The 21,894-nt window shown below is 39.2% G+C and overlaps 1 long non-coding RNA gene across 1 annotated transcript; it reads left to right on the forward strand.

Moving 5' to 3' along the window:
* Positions 1-18,275: 18,275 nt before the first annotated feature.
* On the forward strand, positions 18,276-20,758 carry LOC142829864 (uncharacterized). The gene is made up of 3 exons (XR_012904741.2): positions 18,276-19,023; positions 19,123-19,223; positions 20,331-20,758. It is a non-coding gene; the product is annotated as an uncharacterized LOC142829864 (long non-coding RNA).
* Positions 20,759-21,894: the final 1,136 nt, after the last annotated feature.

The following is a 21,894-nucleotide window of genomic DNA, read 5'->3' on the forward strand; positions in this document are numbered from 1 at the left end:
ATGGCTAGGGATTAGAATCAGGTTTTCATGGTGAGAATGGGATTATTTAAGGACTTCAAGCATTTTGAAAATGCTTTAAAAATGAATGGGGTCTTTCACTAGGTCTATTCATTTTTTTAAAATGAGGCCCAAACCAAACTTTAAAGGAAAACTGAACCCATTTTGCCTTGTGCAGCAATCTGTAAGCTTGAAAGGTACAATAAGAAACACTTCTAACGATGAATAAACTGTCGAGAATTACCTGTCTTTTTAAGCAAGATTGCTACCTCTGTTGGGGCCATAGTAAAGCCAATTGCAAATTTAAAAATGCCTTCAGACAAAGTTCATATTTTATTCAAGGTAAAAAGCTTTTTTTTTTTATCTTTCAGATTTGGGGTGAGAAAAATGTACCTTCTATATATTTTACAGCTCACTGTTACACCACCTCTGCTGCATAACATAACATATAGTTTGGGATGTTGAAGAAGCAGACTCTTAAATCTTTGTATTATGATAAAAATATGGGGAAAGTATACTTGTGACCACTCTGGAGGACAAACTGGATAAGTGAACTGGAATCTAAAACCCTGATGGGGGAGCTCTACAGCTATGTATTTACTGTCACAAACAAGTGAACCCTGTAATAATCATGCAACTTACCCATGGAAATATTGAGATACACAAGAACGAAGTGGAAAGGGTATACAGGTAATTGCAACTCAAAACAAATGCAACAACTAAGTTATCAATGCTTAGTTAAACCGCTACTTTTTGTTGGGGATGTTATTTTTTTTGTTTGTTTATTTTTTACTTATATTGTAGATCCAGTTATGTTAGAACTACAGCAGATTTGCTACTGTCTAAAATTATAGCTTGCTTTTAAAATGGAAAATACCATTCCAGAATATTAATAACAGCATGGAAAATAAATAAGAGTTATGAAAAAGAGCAGAAAATAAATAAAATAAATCAAAATAGAATATATTTTTAAATAGAGGTTGGAGCAAAAATGCTTGATCCTGCAGCCCTAATTCAGGCAAAATGTCCATTGATTTTTACATCCTGATTAGGCAAAGTGCTTAAGCCTTGACACCATTGGGCTTATTTGTTTGATGAAAAGTAATCGTGAGTTGAAGGGCTTCTCTAGATCATGGCCATATATTTCAAGGAAAATTGCCCCAGCTCTCTTGGGCAACTGCTTCCTGATTAGTTAGTCTGCTTCCTGTCTGATTAGTTACTTTGACTACTTGCTGGAATACTGCATGAACTAGGGTTGAGAGACATGGCACTTGATGAAGCATGTAAATGTTAAATGTGTATGTTTTGAGGTGGGGGAAGAGAGACTAGGGGTTTCTTTATTAATGCTTTTATCAGGTCACATTTTTATTGTCAAATTATTCAGGGACAGATTATTCCACCCTTCTCACACTGAGTAGGACCTGTCATAGATTAAGGTACAAGGTGAGTAATCAAGGTAAAATCTTGCCACTGGTAGATATTTACTATATACTTCAATTTCAAATTTAAGGCATTTAACAAAGGATTAGACTGAGAATGAATTAGATACATTAGAAATAAGATAGTGAATAGCTCCAGAGTAAGGCTCCATGCCACGAATAAAATGCTTTGTGGCAGTTAAAAATAAAGGACACTGATGAAAAGTCTTCCCCTTCAGGACATAAATCTGCAAATTTTTATTTAAAACTTAATACTTTATTTTGAAAGTTATTTGTTGTTAAGAAAAGTCATACAAAATGTCAGAGAAACCAGCTAAAACAATGGCCTCTTGAAGTCTGAGCATCTTAACAGATGGTTCCTATTAAACTTCCCTAGCTTTTTTCAAATAGGATCTCTTTTATGTCTAATACAAGGTTTGATTTTTGTTTTTGTTTATTTTGAAAAAATACCTACAGCATTTTTAATGTATAATATAAGAACAAAAATATGTAAAAAATCTGACAGAAACATTTCTGGAAGCTTAAACTTCAATCCTATTTTCAGCTGCCTATTCAGGTCACATTTCCATTTACTTACTGCTACTGTCCAAACTGATGAACAATTCTCTTCAACAGCAGGCATGTTCAGAAGTGCTCAGATCTTCCTCCTGCTCTTCTTCATCAAAATGGAGCAAACATGTTTAAAAATAAAACAGCGATGTTATTCTACAAATATTTAGAAATCAAACTGGTGCACCTAGTACGGTAGCCCTTATGAAAATGTGTAGGCACAGGATTTGGTCCTGATTCCAGACAAGTGATCCAATACCACCATATAACTTCTGGAGGCATGAATGCTGATTATACAAGATACTACACAACTTTATATCACATTGTGCCATACAAATGTATTTCAGAATAACATATAGAACTAAACAATACAAGAAATTATAGCTTATCTACAATACTATGTAAGTCATTCAAAAGAACAACAGCATGCGCATATGGAGGAGGTAAACAGCAAAATCCAAGCCAAAAATGTTGGTATTAGTATATATTAGGATACTGTTGTCTTTAAACGGTTCATAAAGACAGCTCTGTATATTCACTCTGTTCCAACCAATACCAAAGAAGTCTGAATTTGATTAAAAAAATTATATTTACAATATTAGTTTTCCATATACTGTTGAGAGCATCGAGCTCTTTCCCCCAATGAATTATGTCCTGAATATACTTCACATACTAGTTAGAATAAACTGCATATGATCCTCCCATAAGGTGTACTCAATAGCCTGTTCTCTGCCTATTTATAATTTTTCACAGCTTTCAGATCAGCACTTCACACATTATGAGGATTTGTGTTTCTCTTTGAGGTATTTTTAGATCCTCAAGCCAATGAGCTTTGTGGAGCAGAAAAACTTATCTCTGGCAAATTATTTTTCTGTGACAAATTATTTTTTATTAATTATTATTATTTAATAAGTAATCAATGGACAATTCAGTGCAAGCCACATAGTTCTCTTAAAATTATTCTTAATTTGGAGAACTCTGTTCTACACAGAAGTGTCTACATCTAACAGTAAAAGCAAAGGAAAAAAAGGACAACAGTGAGAATATTATTTTGAAACCTTTCTTGGCACCAGTCTCATCAGAAAAGCCAGGCATAGAACCCTGTCACTGTATGAGGCAATCATCCTGCAACCTGACAATTCAAAAGAGCCTGGGGCTCCCAGCCATTGCTATCACTACTGTGGCACAGTGCAGGTGGCCCTAAGGGTTTGCAGGTGTGGGGGGAGGTGAAGAAGGGACTGGCACAGTCCAGGTGATGCCAAGGGCTGGCTACCCCCAGCTCTGCCCCTTCTGCCAGAGGCTTCTTACCTTCCAGAAGCATGGACCTCCCCCCCCCCCTCCCCCCACACACACCTTTCCCACGGGCCCATTGCAGGGAAAGTCCTGCCCAGCACCTCAAGTTCTAGGAGTTAGAATCCTCAGTCACTTTGGAGTCTCCAGCTGAAGTTGATGTACAAGAGGTGGTTTTATTCACTGTCTTCCTTTGCAAACAAACTGATGAGGGATCTGCAGATGGGACTGCACGTGAGGCGGGCAGGGCTGCATGATTTTGCCACAGCCTGCTTTCTTCACGCATGCTTCTTTTGGACTTTTTCCATGCTCCTTTTCTTAATAACTTTAATGGCAGATCAACAGGTATGCTGCCATCCTGATGAGTCAGCAGCAGCAGCTTCCCAGACGTTTGGGTCAAGTTGTCCAACTTCGAGAGTTTTCTTATATTGTTTTCTATGGCTTCTTATTATACTTACTCCCATTTTAGGGAGTCACATATCATCCATTACATACAAGGGGACCAGCCCATTGAAGCTCTGCCTGTGTCATTGGGAATTCAATATTAGCCATACAGCATCAGTATAGGACTTCAAAGTCAGACAGGATACCAAACATTGAGGTTACAAATAAGATGCAGACAGTACATACGAATACATTATAGCTGCTTCAAGTGGCTGAAATAGTATCCATGTTTCACACTCATAAAGAATACTTAATACAACTACATGAATAGACATAATCTTGGTGTGAAGTCAAATGCCTTTCACTTTCGACAGCAGTGACAAAGCTTACCCTAGGCAAAAATAGCTTTAGAAATGTGCTATTGTGATTTCACTGTCAGTCATGGCATTATTTGCTAACATACTGCCAAGACAGCAAAACTTTTCTATCACATTAAGAAGTGCATCATCAAATGCAATTTCATGAGAAGAATGATTTTTCTTGGAGCAGGCTGGGAAAGCATTTTAGTTTTCTTGAGGCTAATAGAGAGTCCAAAGCACTTTGCTGATCCAGAAAAGCAGTTGATTAGATGCTGCATGCCTTTGATTGTAAACATCCAGCATGGAAAATTTCAGGCCAAACAGTTAGGCTGTGTCTACATTGGCGTGATCTTGCGCCAAAGCGGCCGCTTTTGCGCAAAAACATGCTGCCTGTCTACACTGGCGGGGAGTTCTTGCGCAAGAACACTGACGTTCTAATGTATGAAATCAGTGCTTCTTGCACAAGAACTATGATGCTCCCTCTCAGGAATAAGCCCTCTTGAGCAAACTGTTCTTGCACAAGAGGCCAGTGTAGACAGGCAACATGAATTTCTTGTGCAAGAAAGCCTTATGGTTAAAATGGCCATCAGAGCTTTCTTGCGCAAGAGAGCATCTACCCTGGCAAGGATGCTCTTGTGCAAAAGCACATCTCTTGCGCAAAGGCACATGCCAGTGTAGACGCGCTCTTCTGAAAGAGTTTTTGCACAAGAACTCTTCTGCAAAAGAGTTCTTGTGCAAAATCACGCCAGTGTAGACATAGCTAGAGGAGTCTTTTTGCTAGTGCAGTGGAAGCTGGAATCCTTTGTCAGTCCAGGTGGTGGCTAAAGAGTTGAAATCACTGGTTTGGCTGGGAGCCAGACCCATTGCAGCCAGCAAAGCGGCAGCAGCCAGCAGAGTAGCTGGTGGGAATCACTGGCTGGTGGCGTGGCATGGCGGCACGCGAGGAGCAGCGACCAGCGGCGAGGAGTGCCAGCAGGCGAGGAGCGGTGACCAGCGGCGTGGTGTGGCTGGTAGGAGTGGCTTGGAGCAGTGGCAGGCGAGGAGCGGTGACCAGCAGTGCAGCGTGGCTGGTAGAAGCAGCGGCAGGCGACCAGCAGCGCGTTCGGTGGCATGGAATGAGACAGTTGGTGGAGCATGGCAGAGTGGCTCATAAGGTGCCTCCTATCTATCCTCCCACCCCCATTTCTACCCAGGTTGGGAGGTGAACTTTTGGACTCTGGGTGGCACGGACCAGGGACAGAGACTTTTGGGGTGTCAGACTTTGGGACTTCGGGTGATTCTTGGCTGGGGGGGAGGGGCTTAGCTCATGGTTGGGTTATGATCTCTGTTTGTGGTATTTTCCCAAGTTAAAGCCGTATGACTTCTCTCTCTGTTTCATTAAATGTTTCTTTCCTACACTCAAACTCTGTGCTTGCGAGTGGGGAAGCATTTCCTTTCAGAGGCACCCAGAGGTGTGTGAATTTCCCAGGTTACTGGGTGGGGGCTCGAGCCGGTTCTGTGTGAGAGGGACCCCAAGATATTGAACCTGGCCCTGGTTGGTGCCAGGCCTACCTGGCAGAGGGGTTACAACAGCATGACACTGTATTACAAAAGGAGTGCTGCTGAGCAATCACAATATAAATCAGTGCAACAACCTTGGGTAGAGAACAGGGATATAAACGATCATTTCAAAAGTTAAGCAGTTAAACATTAAGGCTGTGTCTACACTGGGCCACTTATTCTGGAAAATCAGCCGCTTTTCCGGAATAAGCTGCGAGCTGTCTACACTGGCCCTTGAATTTCCGGAAAAGCAACGACGCTCTACTGTACAAAATCAGCCGCTATTCCGGAAAAGCTACGCTGCTCCCGCACGGGCATAAGTCCTTATTCCGGAACACTGTTCCGGAAAAGGGCCAGTGTAGACAGCCCAGTAGTCTTTTCCGGAAAAAAGCCCCGATCGTGAAAATGACGATCGGGGCTCTTTTCCAGAAAAGCGCGTCTACATTGGCCACAGATGCTTTTCCGGAAAAAGGGCTTTTCCGGAAAAGCAGCCTGCCAATGTAAACGCTCTTTTTCCGGAAATACTTATAACGAAAACTATTCTGTTTTAAGCATTTCCGGAAATTCATGCCAGTGTAGACACAGCCTAAGTTGGGTCGGAACAGTCCTCTACCCATGGGCCAGTGGGCAGCTAGGCCACCAGTTAACCAGTTACTAGTAAGCATCACCCAGTAATGATTATCGGGTGTCGCTTCTCAGGTAACTGGTTACCCCTTGCATCCCCTAGGAGCAAAATTATACATTGTGACCATAAAAAGCAGAAGAAAGGAGGATTCAAAAGAGAAAGTGAAAGAAAACAATATCAAAATCAAAACCCTTACACTCATCATGAGGGCTTGTTAAGAATATTATCATGGAAGGAATGCATAAATACATAACTTGAACAGAAAAAAGGGAATCCGGCCCTAATGAAGACAACAGAGGAAAATACAAGTTTGAATTAGGAACACTAAGGAGGAATTTTAAAAGCAAATTGCCAAAGTTATGAAAAACAAACATTCTTTTAAAAAAAGACTGTCAGAAGCTGGAAACCAGAGGCTAAATTTGTAAATTATATTGTGTTCTATCACTTTCACTAAAAAAATTTGAAATGTGTGCTAATATTCATGGTAGACAAAAACTTAAAATCATATAGCCAGTCATAGTTGTGCATTTTTCCCCAAAATTCAGTGAATAGGATATCAAGCCCCAGATGATCCTGTACAGAAAGAGTAGATAGTCCGTGAATGACCAGATCAAAGTATGAAAACCAGAATGTAGGAATCCAAATCAGCAAACAAAATAGGCTTACTGATGAGAGGAAATCCAATGGTAAAAATGAATAAAGATGTATTAGTTACCTCATCACATGACACAAGAGCCTGGGGTCACCCAATGAAATTAACCCGCAACAGATTTAAAACAATCATAAGGAAGTATGTCATCATATGCAGAGACAATCTGTGGAATTCATTGCCAGGGGATGTTGTGAAGGCCAAAAGTACAACTGGGCTACGTCTAGACTGGCATGATTTTCCGCAAATGCTTTTAACGGAAAAGTTTTCCATTAAAAGCATTTTCGGAACAGAGCGCCTAGATTGGCACGGATGCTTTTCCGCAAAAGCACTTTTTGCAGAAAAGCGCCTGTGGCCAATCTAGACGCGGTTTTCCGCAAAAAAACCCTGATCGCCATTTTCGCGATTGGGGCTTTTTTGCGGAAAACAAATCTCAGCTGTCTACACTGGCCCTTTTGCGCAAAAGTTTTGCGCAAAAGGGACCTTTGCCCAAATGGGAGCAGCATAGTATTTCTGCAAAAAGCACTGATTTCTTACAGTAAGAAGTCAGTGCTTTTGCGGAAATTCAAGCGGCCAGTGTAGACAGCTGGAAAGTTTTTCCGGAAAAACTGGCCAGTCTAGACACAGCCCTGGGTTCAAAAAAGAAGAATTAGATAAATTCATGGAGGATAGGTGCATTAATGGATATTAGCCAAAATTATCAGGGATGTATTTCCATGTTTTGATTATCCTTAAAACACTGACAGCTGAAGCAACTGAGTCTGGATCACTAAGTGCCCTGTTCTATCTACTCACTCCCTCAGAAGCATGTGACACTGGCCACCATCGGAAACAGAATACTGGGCTAGCTGGAGCACTGGTCGAACCCAGAATGTCCAGTCTTAAATTCTTATAGGATTGAAATTAAGAATATTCCGTTTGTACTTAGGATCATCTTAATAGGGTTGCCAATTTCGTTGGACATATTCCCTGTGGTTTCATCATATTATCTTCTAATTAAAGATTAATCTTTATTTCCTGGAGACTCCAGGACAATCCTGGAGGGTTGGTAACCCTGTATCTTATATGGTTATTTCCCCTTAGCTACTGATATATATTTTACCTTGCCATCACCTTTTCTTGACTTCACTTCAAGAAGTTTTTGTCTGAAAATGTCATTCAGTTCAGTCACTATTGCCAAAAGCCAACCCTACCCCTCAATAAGGTACTGAACAGAAAGGGGTGATTTCTTGACCAATTTTATTATAGTTCTCTCAGGCTTCTCAGAGTTCAATAGAACCTTAAACTCCAAGTAACACTCATAGGTCATGATCCCTGGCGATGTAAACCCACCAGTTTCAGTTTGCACACAGCCCCTATTTAGAATTAGTTCAGTAACCTAAATACACTAACAATATCAGGGAAGTCCAACATCTGCAATACCCATGAAAACTCCTTTCAACACCTATATACCCAAAAGAAGCAACTTTTAACCTTTCATTATTATTTTTTAAAATCCTGCTCACTTTAATAAAAAATGAAGTTATTTCTCCTCAGAGAAAGACCTTTATTCAAATTTCCCTTACTGAAGTGGATCTGCTTTACATAAAAATATCCCTAGTGTATTAATTTCTATCTTGACTGTAATTAATAATGACAGTTATCACATTTAGGTGACTTGAGATGCCATTGGTATATTTAAAATAATCAGTTTTCAGTGAAACAGTACCCATGCAAACCCTGAAATGTCAGTAGTGAATTTAATGTATTTGTTAGTGTTCCGATAAGAGCTGCAGTAAGAACTATGCATTTTCTAAAAGAGTCAGTACTGAGGATTCCGGCTGTGGATACCAGGAACAATCCAGCTATACAGTTTAATAATATAGAAGTGGGTTTGTGGGAAATGCCCTTTTTGCACATTTGCTCAATTACTATAACAAATTATTGGATTTCTGCCACAAAAGGCACAGTGCACTCAAAGTCCAGGTTGTTCTAAAGTAAGTAAAGTCTAACATTTGAAGTCTGCCCTAGGTAGTGCTCAGAATAAAATGACAGAGATTAGGAACAGCTGAAAATCGTTCTCAGATTATTCTTTTTTCCTCCCAACTGCATTTACTTTTAAATCAGCCCTTTAATCTTAGAATGGGTGGTGGGACAGTTGAATTAGGGAGGATCAATCAACAGGCAAACAAGAAAGATTGAGATTCTGAGGCACCCACTAATTGCAAGTAAACTCATCTGTGAGAGAACAAGCTAGGCTTACATAAATCGGAGAGACTGGCACCAGAAGCAGGCTGAAGGGGGAAGCCTGGCTGTCACTTTTTCTGAGGGAAGGAGGGGGGTAGGAATGGTTTGTATCACAAAGGATTCTATACATTAAGTTCAAAATTTTGCATGTATTGTAGTGCTAAGTCTTCTTTGAAAGACTGAGGTCACTGACCTTGTTGCTAAAAGGTGTGTATGTATGTGACTACAAGGCAAGTGACTTTGTCAGTGAAGTCAATACAATTGTAATAGGTAAGCCATCAAGCATTCTAGAAATGTATCAAAGTCCTGGATAATGTGACCTGTATTTATTACAATAATATTAACCTTAATAGTTAGCAGTTGTTGCTAACAACATGACAAAGTTAAACTTATAACCAACAATCACCTGAGGGTCTTTGTCACTGGCAGCTAAGGCACAGCTTATGTTGAACTATAGTCAACTTAATCCTTGTAAAATTTAGTCAATACTGAACAATTCCAATGATTTTAATGCAACTTATTTACTACACATGTTTCTGCTGTTATAATAATGGCAAAGCTGGAAAGTTTTCAAATGTACATAAAAATGTCTACAATTTTATTTTATTGATTGCAGAGGGTTTACATTATTTTAACCATGTGCAAAAAGATGCCACAGTGGAATAATCATACAAAAGCTGTGTTTATTATATGGACAAATTAAGTTATATTTTCCAAGAAAGAATGGCATTCACTCTGGATATATAGAGTGATCTCAGGGTAATGATTAATATCTATGGAGATTAGCCATAAGTGAAGGTCCCAGGCTCAGCCTAAAAGTTAAAGCTGACCAGGTTCAACATTGCCTTTTGTAAGAAAGCATTTTTATTTAAGTACAAGTAGCCTATTCTGTACCTACAAGCAGTTGTGCCCCCAAATGCATGTAGATAACAATTCAGAACTAAATCCCATGAGCTCCTGTAACATCAACACTTTCATTGATGGCTGATTATATCCATTGAAATTAATGAAGAGATTTCTGTGATTTCAATGTTCAGGATTGGGCCCAAAGATGCAGAATACCATACAAGTCCACTTCTATACCATTTAGGCCAGTGAGAGTTTTGCCAAAGTTTTGTCAATCCCTGCAATGGAAGTAAGATTGGGACAGTCATGTGCCTCCATATTTTGTCAATAGTCTCAGGCACATCTTTCTACATGGTACAAACATTAATAGTCTATGTAGAAGTGTGGCACAGAATCCATTTCTAAGTACACGTGTACACAGTCATCCAAGCTATCTCCCCTGAATCCTAGATCTCACATGGAAATGTATCTTCCCTAAGAACATTGTGATGGCGCACGTACAGTGCAGCCTCTCTGAAGATAAGGAAATTAAAACAGCACTGCACACTTCCACCTCAAATATTTGCTTCTGGTTGTGGGATTTCTGGGAGACAGAGTGGTGCCCACCAGAACATACTCCTTAGGATATATTAAGAAAAAAGTCAGAGATGTATTAGCTTGCATACTATCATGGTAAACAGCATCAACTAGCTACGGTTGTAAAACTCTTCCTATTAGAAAGAGTCACATATCTTGACAGAGTTACTAGGATCACATATTCAGAACTTTATAATAAAAGTATTGACTTCTGGGCTGAAATTTCCATCTTTCTTTGTTTCTTTATTTGGTGAACAACTGAGCACCATCCATTTACTTATAGAAGAGAGAAAGACGTGCATATTCCTCACTATAATATTAATATTAGAACAGGAACAGACATAAACTGAATAAGTCCTGCACCATGCTGAACAGAGGAAACAAAGCCTGAATTAGTCTCCAAATTCATTCCCTTCTTGGGATTTGGCTTCATTTATAATGCAATAACACAACATAAATCTAAACTTAACTTTTTCCCTTTGACAATCATGATTCAGCAGTAATTCCTCTGAATTTTATTGCAGAGTTATAGCTATTGAAGCCAATGTCTCTACAGAACTCTTCATTGCTACACAGAAACGTAGAATGTGCCAGCATATTATAGATTCCAATTATGTTTTTAAATAGAAAACTTGGGAGTTGATCCCATAGCTACTCCATCTATAGAATTCATCTGCATGGTTTACCTATTGGAAGCTTTTCTGACTTATGGTTGATGATACTAGTAAAGTTCTGAAGCCAAAAGCAGGAGACAAAGGTGCAGTAGCTGAGTTCTTCAGATATCAAAAGCTATTGATGTTATTGTGCTATTTATGACTTTTTCTAAAATTAAAAAAAATCTCAAATCTTACTGAGTGATAAATAAAAAGTAATTTTATTCATGGGTATCCCACATTTCAGCATTAATATTCCCCCAGATCAAATAATAAGTTATTCATATTCAGATTATAACTAAACAAATCATTAACCACATGCTTCGCAGTTGCAATACAATTTCAGGTCAATGTAAGGAATGACATATGTGATATTTGTAGCTTTGTCAGATGCTGAAGAAATGCAGAGGACAGCAACAGGACTTTTACATTATCTTCATCAATCTAGCTAAAGCACTTGACACTGTCAGCGGACCTAGACTTCGGCAACTATTGTGTCAGTTTGGTTGTCCAGAAAAAACCCACCAACATTCTGATGCTATTTCTTAGCAGAATTCTCAGAGGAGTCTCTGTAGATATTTTTCTGCCTTACCCATTTCCTGTCACTTGTGGTATTGAGCAGTTTTATGTTAACTGGTCTACTCCTATTCAATCTCTTCTACACTGCAATGTTTGGTGGCACTACCAGAGACCCAAATGCTGGCATCAGGATAAGTTTCCAATCCTCTGGAAAATTATTCAAGTTGAACAGGCAGTGATCTTCCATGAGTGTCTTTAAGGCAATTGTTTATGAGCTGCTGCATGCAGATGGTTATGAGTAAGAGGCACATACTCAAGAAAAGATATAATTGATTATGGACACGCTCACTAAATCTGTTGAAAGGTATGGGCTGACAATCACTCTGAAAAAGACAGAAGTCATGTATCAACTTGCGCCTGGGAACGTTCCATGGCACTAACAATCACCACCAGCAACACACAGCTGAATGCTGTTATAGACTTCTGCTCTTTTGGCAGCACATTGTCAAATGATGCTACTATAGAGGAGAAGCTGACAAGCTGCGTCAACAAAGCCAGTTCATCATTTGGCAGGCAGATTTTGATACCATCAACAGCATTAAGCTTCAAACCAAGCTTAGACTCTACTAAGTGGTTTTGTGCTGTTTAATTTGTTATAAAGATGCAACCTCTGGACCTGCTACAGGTATCACATCATGATCCTAGGTAAGTGCCCTTTATGGCATGTGCATGCCCCACACTGCATCAAACGGCAGGATTCTGTTACCAGTAATGAAGATTTGAAATTCAGCCACTCCACAGGGACTGAAGCCTCAGGGATGTGAAGCTTATCATGAATTGAGGACGGAGGACACAAGAATGCCAAGGCAGTTGCTGTATGGTGAACTGAAAGTTGGTAACTGCATATGAGGCATCCAGAAGAAACACTTCAAGGACATACTGAAACATAACAAAGTAGAATAACATTAATGTTGACAGCTGGGAATCGTCAGCAACAGATGGATCATGCTGGCGAGCAAGAGTCAATAATGGGGTTACTCAATTTAGTCACTGGATGGATCTTGGAGCAGAGAGGCTGAGTTATAAACAGCACCAGATTCAGCAAGCACAGATTATAACCCCTTCCTTGATATCAAGCTAGACATACAATCAATGAAGAAAGAACTACCACTCCTTCATTGGCTACAGTCATTTTCAAAAGATAACTACAGTCGTATTCAAAAGATGCAATACCATCATCATCATCACATTCGGTCATGAAGGTCAATAGGTAGTGACATAGCTATTATAATTCTTTTTAGCCTACAAATCTGAAAAATTAATTTAGTTTTAAATACACATTCAAACATGAATGGCTTTTTAAATCAATTTGCAAATGTGATTTGTGTAATTTTGTACTTTAATCAAATTTTATAGATGTCTATAGAACATGTGAAATCATTAGGTTTACAAGTCTGGAAATCTGAATGAATTCACCAGCACTTCCATATTTTGCAGGGTGGGGGAATTATTGTCTTTAAACTTAACTTCTAAAGTTTGTGAATGTAGTCAACAAATCTTTCTTGCCCGTTTTTCTTGTTTCTCAAGTGAAATGGAACTGATAAACTGAAATAGATACTTGCAGAGAGCAATAAGATAGTAATGAGGTTATCTGTGCATGTACCTCATCTTATCCAAACAAAGCACTCCATTAGTCAGCCTTGAGTAGAAGATAAAAGTAAAATGGCAAGGAGACACAGCAGACAAGAATAGTCTAATAAAAAAGTTCATCAAGAAGGATCAGGCAGTTGCTTTCCAAACCAACACCCTTCTGCAGTTTGGACACAGACACTAATGGAGAAACTCTAAATTAACTGCAAATATCTAAAACTGTGTAGGCTGAAGTACAGCTCACAGTGCTCATCAGAGCCAAGATGAGCAGAGGCTCCCAGAAATATTAAATTATTTTTTTCGGGTCCTAAAAGATTTTAAGTTACAAAGGTTTTTCTTAGAAGCTAGTGAGCTCTTCAAAAGGGAGAAATCTGTGATTCCCACTGGCAACTAATAACAGCAATGGAATAGATGTGTGTTTTCATTGGGATTTATACCATTTGCTCTAGAGTTTATATTATTGGCTTGTACAAAGGAAAGAAATAGTAGCTTGAACTCATAATATGTTGGGCAAAATATCAAGAAGATTAGGCCACATGTTAGAGCAAACTCTGATGGAAAACATACATTCACTGCAAAGAAATAGTTATGGCAGAAATCTAAGAAATCTTACTTCAAAACAGTGTCTGCCTTATATCGATCTATCTCTCACTATCATTTTCTTAGCAGGATGGGAGCTTTAACAGAAAGGTCTGAACAAACTTCCTTTAAAAGGTTTGTAGAGGCAAAAAAGAAAGGGAAAAAAAGAATGGTGGGAGTAAATGTAATCTAGTAATAATAATAATACAACAACTGATTTTCTAATAATAAAGAATATTTTATCATCACTATTTCATAAAATAATTGGGGGCCAAAACATTAACCAAATGATGGCTATTAAAGAAGACAATCAAAAATAAAAAAATGGGGGAAAATGTAAAGATACTGACCTCATTTGAGATTCAATTTAGTAATAATTAGGATCCATCACAGGCTTGTCCAGTTACATTGAGAATTAGGAAAAGGCTCCCACTCTCTGGTGCCTGGGAAAGGCTGACCATATCATTAGGCAGGGTGCATCCCTCACATTTACTGCAGAATTGCTCCCTACTCTTGGCAAATAGGCAGGAGAACTCCAAAAACATCAGTAGAGTTCTGGCCTATTTGTTAAAGAAAAAATGGTGGCTACCCACTGATTGTGCAGCTCCAGAACTGTCTATTTCCTCTGGGTTTGTCCATCTGCCTCATCTTCCCCTTTTGTATAGCTTTTCTGGCTATAACTCTTAGTACGTTGGGTGGGGGAGGTTTGAGCATGGTGAGTAAACCAGTTGAAGATGCAGAATATACTCTCCACGTTTGCTGAGCCAGTTTGACCACTTGATCCAGAGCACAAGTTCCTTGCTCACCCACACAAGCACTGCTTAACCCTGTACAATGTCAGCCTTTTAAAGGTATTTCTGCTCAACAGAATCCTAGGTCTTGTTTCTGACTATGACTCAAAGAATGTAAAGAGAAAAGGTAAGATTCTCCTAATGACTAACAGTTTTCAATGTATGAATTTTGGATTTTGCTTGCTCATTTAACTCCTACTACTCTAGTTAGTAGCAAATACTGAAAATATGACACTTGCATGGGCATGTTCAGCCTTTTTCCTGTTGTGTATTTTATTATAGAGCCACCACTAGTGAGTCTATAGCTCAGACAGCATTGATATTTTCACTGTAAGCAGGATTGAACACTCTCTGTTGCACAATTTACTGACTGAATTCAATGTCCAATTTTGGCAGAAGAACTCTTCACAGGTCAAATGATTCCTATGTTACTATCAGTTTAATAGTCACTATTTTTTTCCAGAGGATACATTTTAAAAATTGTTTTCTTGTATGATATTCCAGTCCTCCTCCATACTGGCAATACATCCCAAATGTGTGGCATCCACAAATTTATTAGCTCACTCCCTCTTTTTTTGCCAAGTCATTAATGTAAATGTTAAATAAGATTGGTCCCAAGACCAGTTCCTGAAGAACTCCACTAGCAACTTTCCTCCAGGATGACAGTTCACCTTTCCCATTGTAGTCTCCTTGTTAACCAGTTCCTTAGTCACCTTTCAATTCTTGTATTAATCCCTTGTCTTCTCAAATTTAACTAATAATTTTCTACATGGAAATGTATCAGATGCTGCACTGAAATCCAGGTAGATCAACTGCATTTCCTTTTTCTTTAAAATAAAATTGGTTATCTTTTCTAAAGGAAGAGATCAGGTTGATGTGGCACCTTTTGTAGTACCTGGTTGTAATTTAATATTACCATTTACCTCTATATCCTTAACTATTTTCTCTTTCAAAATTTGTTCCAAGACCTTGCATATCAAGGTCAAACTAATGGAACAGAGTTTCTTGGATGACTTTTTCCCTTTCTTAAAAATAGGTACTATATCAGCAATTCTTCAGTCATAAGGTATGACTCCCAAATTTATGGATACATTAAAAGTCATTGCTATTGGGCTTGCAAATCATGTGCCAGTTCCTTTAATATTCTTGGATAGGGATTATGCAGGTCCCTCTCTTTTGTCCCATTAAGAATATTGAGTTTGATTTTAACCTTGAATGTGATCATTTCTACTTCAATATCCCCATTTCTATCAGCCACCTTGCTGCTACACCTAAAAGTTCCTCCTTTACTCTTTAAACCAAGACAAAGTATTCATTTGGGTGTTGCCTCCTGCCTAGATTCTTTAAAGATCCTTTCCCATCTTCAGTGTTTAACAATCCCACTTGCTTCTTTTGACTGAAATGACTAAAGAACTTTTTGTTATTGGTTTTATTTGCCTTTGCAAGGTCCTACCCTGCTTGGCTTTTGGTAGGTCTCACTTTTCCCCTAATCAGTCTGACCTCCAAGCAAAGGTGTGATTAGGACTTCATAAGGTCCAGCCATCTACTCAGCTCAATCATGCTGCCACCACTCTAGAGGTGATGTGATGGAGGTCATGCCGGTTCATGTACACCCCCAGCAACCAGTGTTGGCAAAGAGCAGCATGGGCAAGGCCAGAGCCTTTTCTGGCCACTGGGACACTGCCCACTGAAGCACAGCAGCTGCCTGGGAGAGTGACTGGCTGGGCAGGGGGTTGCCCCCACCGGGAATCAGTCAAGCGAGCCAGAGCTCCTCTCCTCCTGTCCCCAGAAGCCGAGCCTGGGCAGGAAGCAGGCTGCCACTACCATCCCTATCCAGCAAGTCTCTCTCCCGTGTAACTGGCTATGCAGTGACTCCCAACAGTGACTGGGAGTGGCTCCATTCCACTCCCCACCAAGGCCCAGCTGCCAGGGAGAGCAGCCTAACATGCCAGCAGGGAGCCACATATCAGAAGAACAGAACCCCTCCCTTCCAGCAGGCAACACAGGGCAGGAAGAGACATTGGTTAATCCACAGTATATGCCACCAACACACCCACTTGACTAAGGTAACAATAAGAGTATGAAAAAAATTGCCCAAAAAAGGACAAAGAAAATCAGCATTAATGCTGTATTAGGTTATCTGGAACGACATGGAGTTTTTAAACAAACTGAAGTATGTCCAAAAATAACAGTGCACCCTATCATACAAAATCATCACCTTGCCAGTTTATTAAGTAAGGATGTGGTAGCTACTAAGGAATGCAATTCCAACCAGCACTAATGTACTGTGTTCCCAGGCTAAGGACAAAATATTTCTTTATCTAAGATTGTGTAACTTAGAAAAGTGTCTATTGTTGGACTTCAAAGTAGTTTTGGATATTTATCTGAACAAAACTTCAGGTGCTTATCTTAAATTATCTGAAATAGTTGAGTGTACAAAGTATGTTGCACACCTCACAAAAATGGTTCTTTCAGTATTTTCAGTACTTCCAGTTTCCAGTCAAGATGGATCCAAATCAAAATCCTGGATCTGAACATCTATGAACTTTGGATATGGATTTGGTTCAAATTCTAATTTTTTGGCTTAGGCCCATCTTGAGTTTCCAGCCAAGTCAGAAGACTGCATAGGTCAGTGGTCCTGCTTCTGAAAAAAAGATGAAAGGGTATGCACAAATGGTGACAAGAGAAGAGGGAAGGAGTGCAAACTTATTGTTATTCCTGTTACAGGAGGACCTCTTGGCCAGAACTAGAGCTGGTTGAAAATTCTTGGTTCTACATAGTTTGACACTTGTGTTTACCTGAACTGCTGCAGTATCTCAGAGGAATTGTAAGTTAGGTGCTTCATACCCTCAACCTGCTCTTCAGCTGTGTCCCATAATACACCATGGTTGCATGACTCCCAACAACAAGGGAAAGATGGGTGCATCAAAGAGATAATCCAGCCAGGGTCCAGTCCACAGAAGAGAATTGGAGCACAAGTCAAGTGAATTACAACTCCACTAATGAGGCATCACAGCAGCTCAAGCAAACACAAATCGATGTCAAACTGATGCAAAATAACTCTACCTGAAATATTTCATTTTGACTTCTCCAAATGAAGATTTTGACAAAATACAAAAGGTTTGCATAAACTGTATTTTCAATTGAAAAGCCATTTAGATAGAAAATTCCAGACTAGAGCTAGTCCCAAACAAGACTGGATTTTGCAATTGCTCTGTCTCAGACTCTCAGTACTAATGCCTGTTCATTCTGCTTCGCTACGCCACTCTCTTACAACATGTAATCAGGCAAAGCTTCCTGTAATAGGAAGGGAATTTTTGACTAACTGCTGCGTAAGGACTCTAGGATTGAGCTGTTAGAACATAGATATGTGTATTTTAAAAAAAATCTCAAAGGTTTGGTTCAAATTGAGCTCAAGATTTTAGGCAAAGATTCAGGTCAGTTTGCTCATCTATATCTCACAGAACTCTGGCCCAAATACTTTAAAGGTGGCATGAAGTCAGCAACTGTTACTCATACCTTCACTGCTTTTATCAATTAAAGACAATTGGCTCAAATCTGCCACTCACTCCCACTGTAGTCATTAGCTGCACAATATTAGAGTAAATTTAGCTGTTGTAATAGAGTGGAATTGGCAACAATAAGCCAAATTCAGTTTTGATATTGAGTAACCCTCTGGACTTGAGCCAACTATCACCCCTGTTGTGTCTATAACAGCCATTATTTTCCTTTAAATACATGTTAATACATTTGTCTCTATAGCAATAATTCTACAGGTTGACCCTCTCTAGTCCAGCAATCTATGGCCCAGCAACATCCTTGATTTGTCAGCTGGCTCTCCACTTATCATGGATATGGCCAAATTTTCCAGTCCCATCAAGTTTGTTTAGAGTCACCAATCCTGGCTCAGTGTTCTGTGCTGTTATTTAGTTCTCATTTCCTCTAAGTATCTTCTAAGAGCCCAATAAGCAGCTGAGGTGTTGGTAATGCTGCTAGGCAATATTGACTACCTGTGATTTGGCAAATTCTTTGGTTCAGCACTGTTCAGCTTCCAAGGGTTCAATCAGTAATATGTGAAATAGCGCTGGTCTCTTTATAATATACTGGTCAAACAAGTAACTATTCACTGATATTTAAACCCCACACAAAGAAACTCTTAGAACTCACTGAAGCGCAAATTTTTGAATCTAAAATTTTAAAACTTTATTTTACTAATTGATTGTGAGTCTTATTCCATTAGGTGATGCAAGTGCTTTAGTAGAAGCAAACCCATGTTAAAGGGGCATGACACCACATGTGCTTCTCCTGTATCCCGCAGGACTTGGAAACTGAACACCAGAACAGAACAGCAGGTAGGAGGCATGAATTACTATCCAAAAACACATCGACACTACAGTACAATACCAATACTGTCACACTTAACTCTTTGTAACTATCTGCTCCATTGAAAGGTCACTAGCTCCTTGTGATAATAGAGGGCCTCTGACCAATGGAGCCCTTCCAAGGAGGCAAGATGCACAGATATGACCCAAGAGATTTGCATCCATAAAAAGTAAGTATTATAAATTCTCGAACCCATGACAATATCTCTACTCTCTTGCTACGTCACAAGGATATTCATGGGAAGGGAGAATTGATCTGAGTAAAAATTCAGGAAGATAACTAAGTTCTTTGAAAAGACAGATTTTAATGGGACCCAGATTTCTGTTCTCTCACTTGGACAGATTAGAAGGAATAATAAAAACCATATACAGTATTCAACGACAACATTCGTGATTGTCAAGACACTACTGTATTATTCTATGGGGAAACACCAGCACATTAAGGGTTATTCAGTGGTTGTTATTCAAATGCTACTTGTGGAACCAGTTATTGGTGAGTTTCACACTTACATAATAAAGAGGCAGAACCTCAGCTTTATATGAAGAATTCAGGACAACCTCGCTTCTCAAAATTACAACACAGAATGTAGAGTCAATTTGAGAATTTACAAATAAATCCATTCATTTATTAATGAAAAATTAATTTTAATGAGTCTTTCTGAAAGTTAGCATGTTTGTGATGAATGAACTCAATATAGGTGGCTTTAAAAAATCTCAAAATTGATAGCTAAAATTATAACTGGTCACAATTTTCAAAAAATTCAAAATTCAATCAAAAAGTGGGGGAGGGGTCAAAAAACTTCAATTTTTCCATCAGCTCTTGTTAAAATTCCCTAAAATCTTGAAGTCTCCATTTGAAGAAATTAAGATAAGTTATTAATGAGTACTGTGTACTGTGTTTAAATATTATGAATTTTACACAGGTCCAAGTCAATAACTCAACTCATTCTTAAGTTAAGTTAGTGTTCTTTTTTTAAAAAAAAAAAAAAATCCAAACATGCTAAGTTTTCAAACACACAAATCAAACACCCTGTCAATCTTAACTGTGCTATATAATAAATACCTGTATCAAGACAGAATTAAGGTTGTCACAGTGTCTTAAGTTTCCATAGTTTAATGTATTTGGAGTTCTTTTGTCTTACCTTAATTCTGAATTTTCTGGATTTCTAATGATTGATTTTAGGAAAATTACAAAATTCATGTGATATTTTACATCCTTAAGTTACTGATACATAGTCTTAACCTTAGCTCAAGGTTTTTCTCTCTCTGCTCCCTAGGACTAAACAAACATCATAGTTAAGCCTTGACAGGGGAGAGGATGGAATACAGAGGCATACCGTGTCAACTAATTACATCTGGAAGCATAAATTATGGTATGAATCAAAATTATGTTCAAATATGCTGGATTTTTATCGGAGCAAGTCTTATTATTGCTATGTAATCTTCCAGAGAAGGTCCAGAGAAGAGCAACAAGAATGATTAAAGGTCTAGAGAACATGACCTGTGAAGGAAGACTGAAAGAATTAGGCTTGTTTAGTTTGGAAAGGAGACTACTGAGGGGGGACATGATAGCGGTTTTCATGAATTTAAAAGGGTGTCCATAAGGAGGAGGGAGAAAAATTGTTCTCCTTGGACTCTGAGGATAGGACAAGAAGCAATGGGCTCAAACTGCAGCAAGGGAGGCTTAGGCTGGACATTAGAAAAAACTTCCTAACTGTCAAGGTGGTTAAACACTGGAATAAGTTGCCTAGGCAGGTTGTGGAATCCCCATCTCTGGAGATATTTAAGAGCAGGTTAGACAGACATCTGTCAGGGATGATCTAGACAGTACTGGGTCCTGCTGTGAGGATCTCTCGAGGTCCCTTCCAGTTCTAGTGTTCTATGATTCTGGCCCAAACCTGCTCTGCTCCTGGAGCAACATGGCTGGAAGCCAGGCTCAGGGAATGCAGTGAGCTGGGAATGGGTCACTGCATTTCCCAACGCTATGGTGAGTGTTAAGTGGTCAACCACTGCTGCCATTACCAGGCTCCCTGGTAATCCCCCACGTTGTATTGCTCGAGAGAGGGGGCATTGAGGAAGAGATGGGATGGAGCAGGGACAGGAAAAGGCAGGACAGGGGCAGAACAGAGGTGGGTTTTGGGGTTGGTGTAGGGGCAGGGCAAGGACTGAAACAGAGGAAGGGTTGTCCCAGACCCTGCACCCTTCTAAGGATGGCCTCTTACAACAGCATCGCAGTGCAAGGAGAAGCTCAGGTAGGTGGCCCAGTTCCAGATAGCACCGTAGGAAAGCAAATTACACCTATGTCTCACATAAAGATATAAGTTATGCAGTCTTCAACAGGCCTTCTACATTAGGATTTTATGATATATACACACATAATGCAATCTCCAGGAAAGATTACAAACATTTATTTCTAGTATATTTCTAATCCTACCATTGAACTCTGTGTCCAGCTTTCTGAGTTCTGATCAAGAGGGATTGAGCTGCAAAGGAAATGTTATAAAGCCAAATTGTGTTCAGCGTGAGATGTGCCAAAGACAGATGTGACCACCATGAGTCAGGGTGACCGTGCCATATTCAAAAAGGAGATAAAGAATAAAAGTACTGACTTTGTTATTAAAACTGTCAACCCTAATGTATTTGAGGGGTGCCCTCCAGATACTCAGGACTTTTATTCTAATTATAAAAAAAAAAAAATCCCTCGGTGGATCTTTTTCTTCATACCTCTAATGCGCATCTGTCATTAGCTAAGTCTCTGAAATATTCCAGACATGACCTTGTCCCTGTTTTTTGTTTCTGCTCCTCTCCATTACTTTTCTACTGACTACTTTCTTATAAAAC

The sequence above is a fragment of the Pelodiscus sinensis genome, chromosome 6 (genome assembly GCF_052426305.1).
Source record: "Pelodiscus sinensis isolate ZL-2025 chromosome 6, ASM5242630v1, whole genome shotgun sequence".
In the NCBI taxonomy this organism is placed as follows: domain Eukaryota; kingdom Metazoa; phylum Chordata; order Testudines; family Trionychidae; genus Pelodiscus; species Pelodiscus sinensis.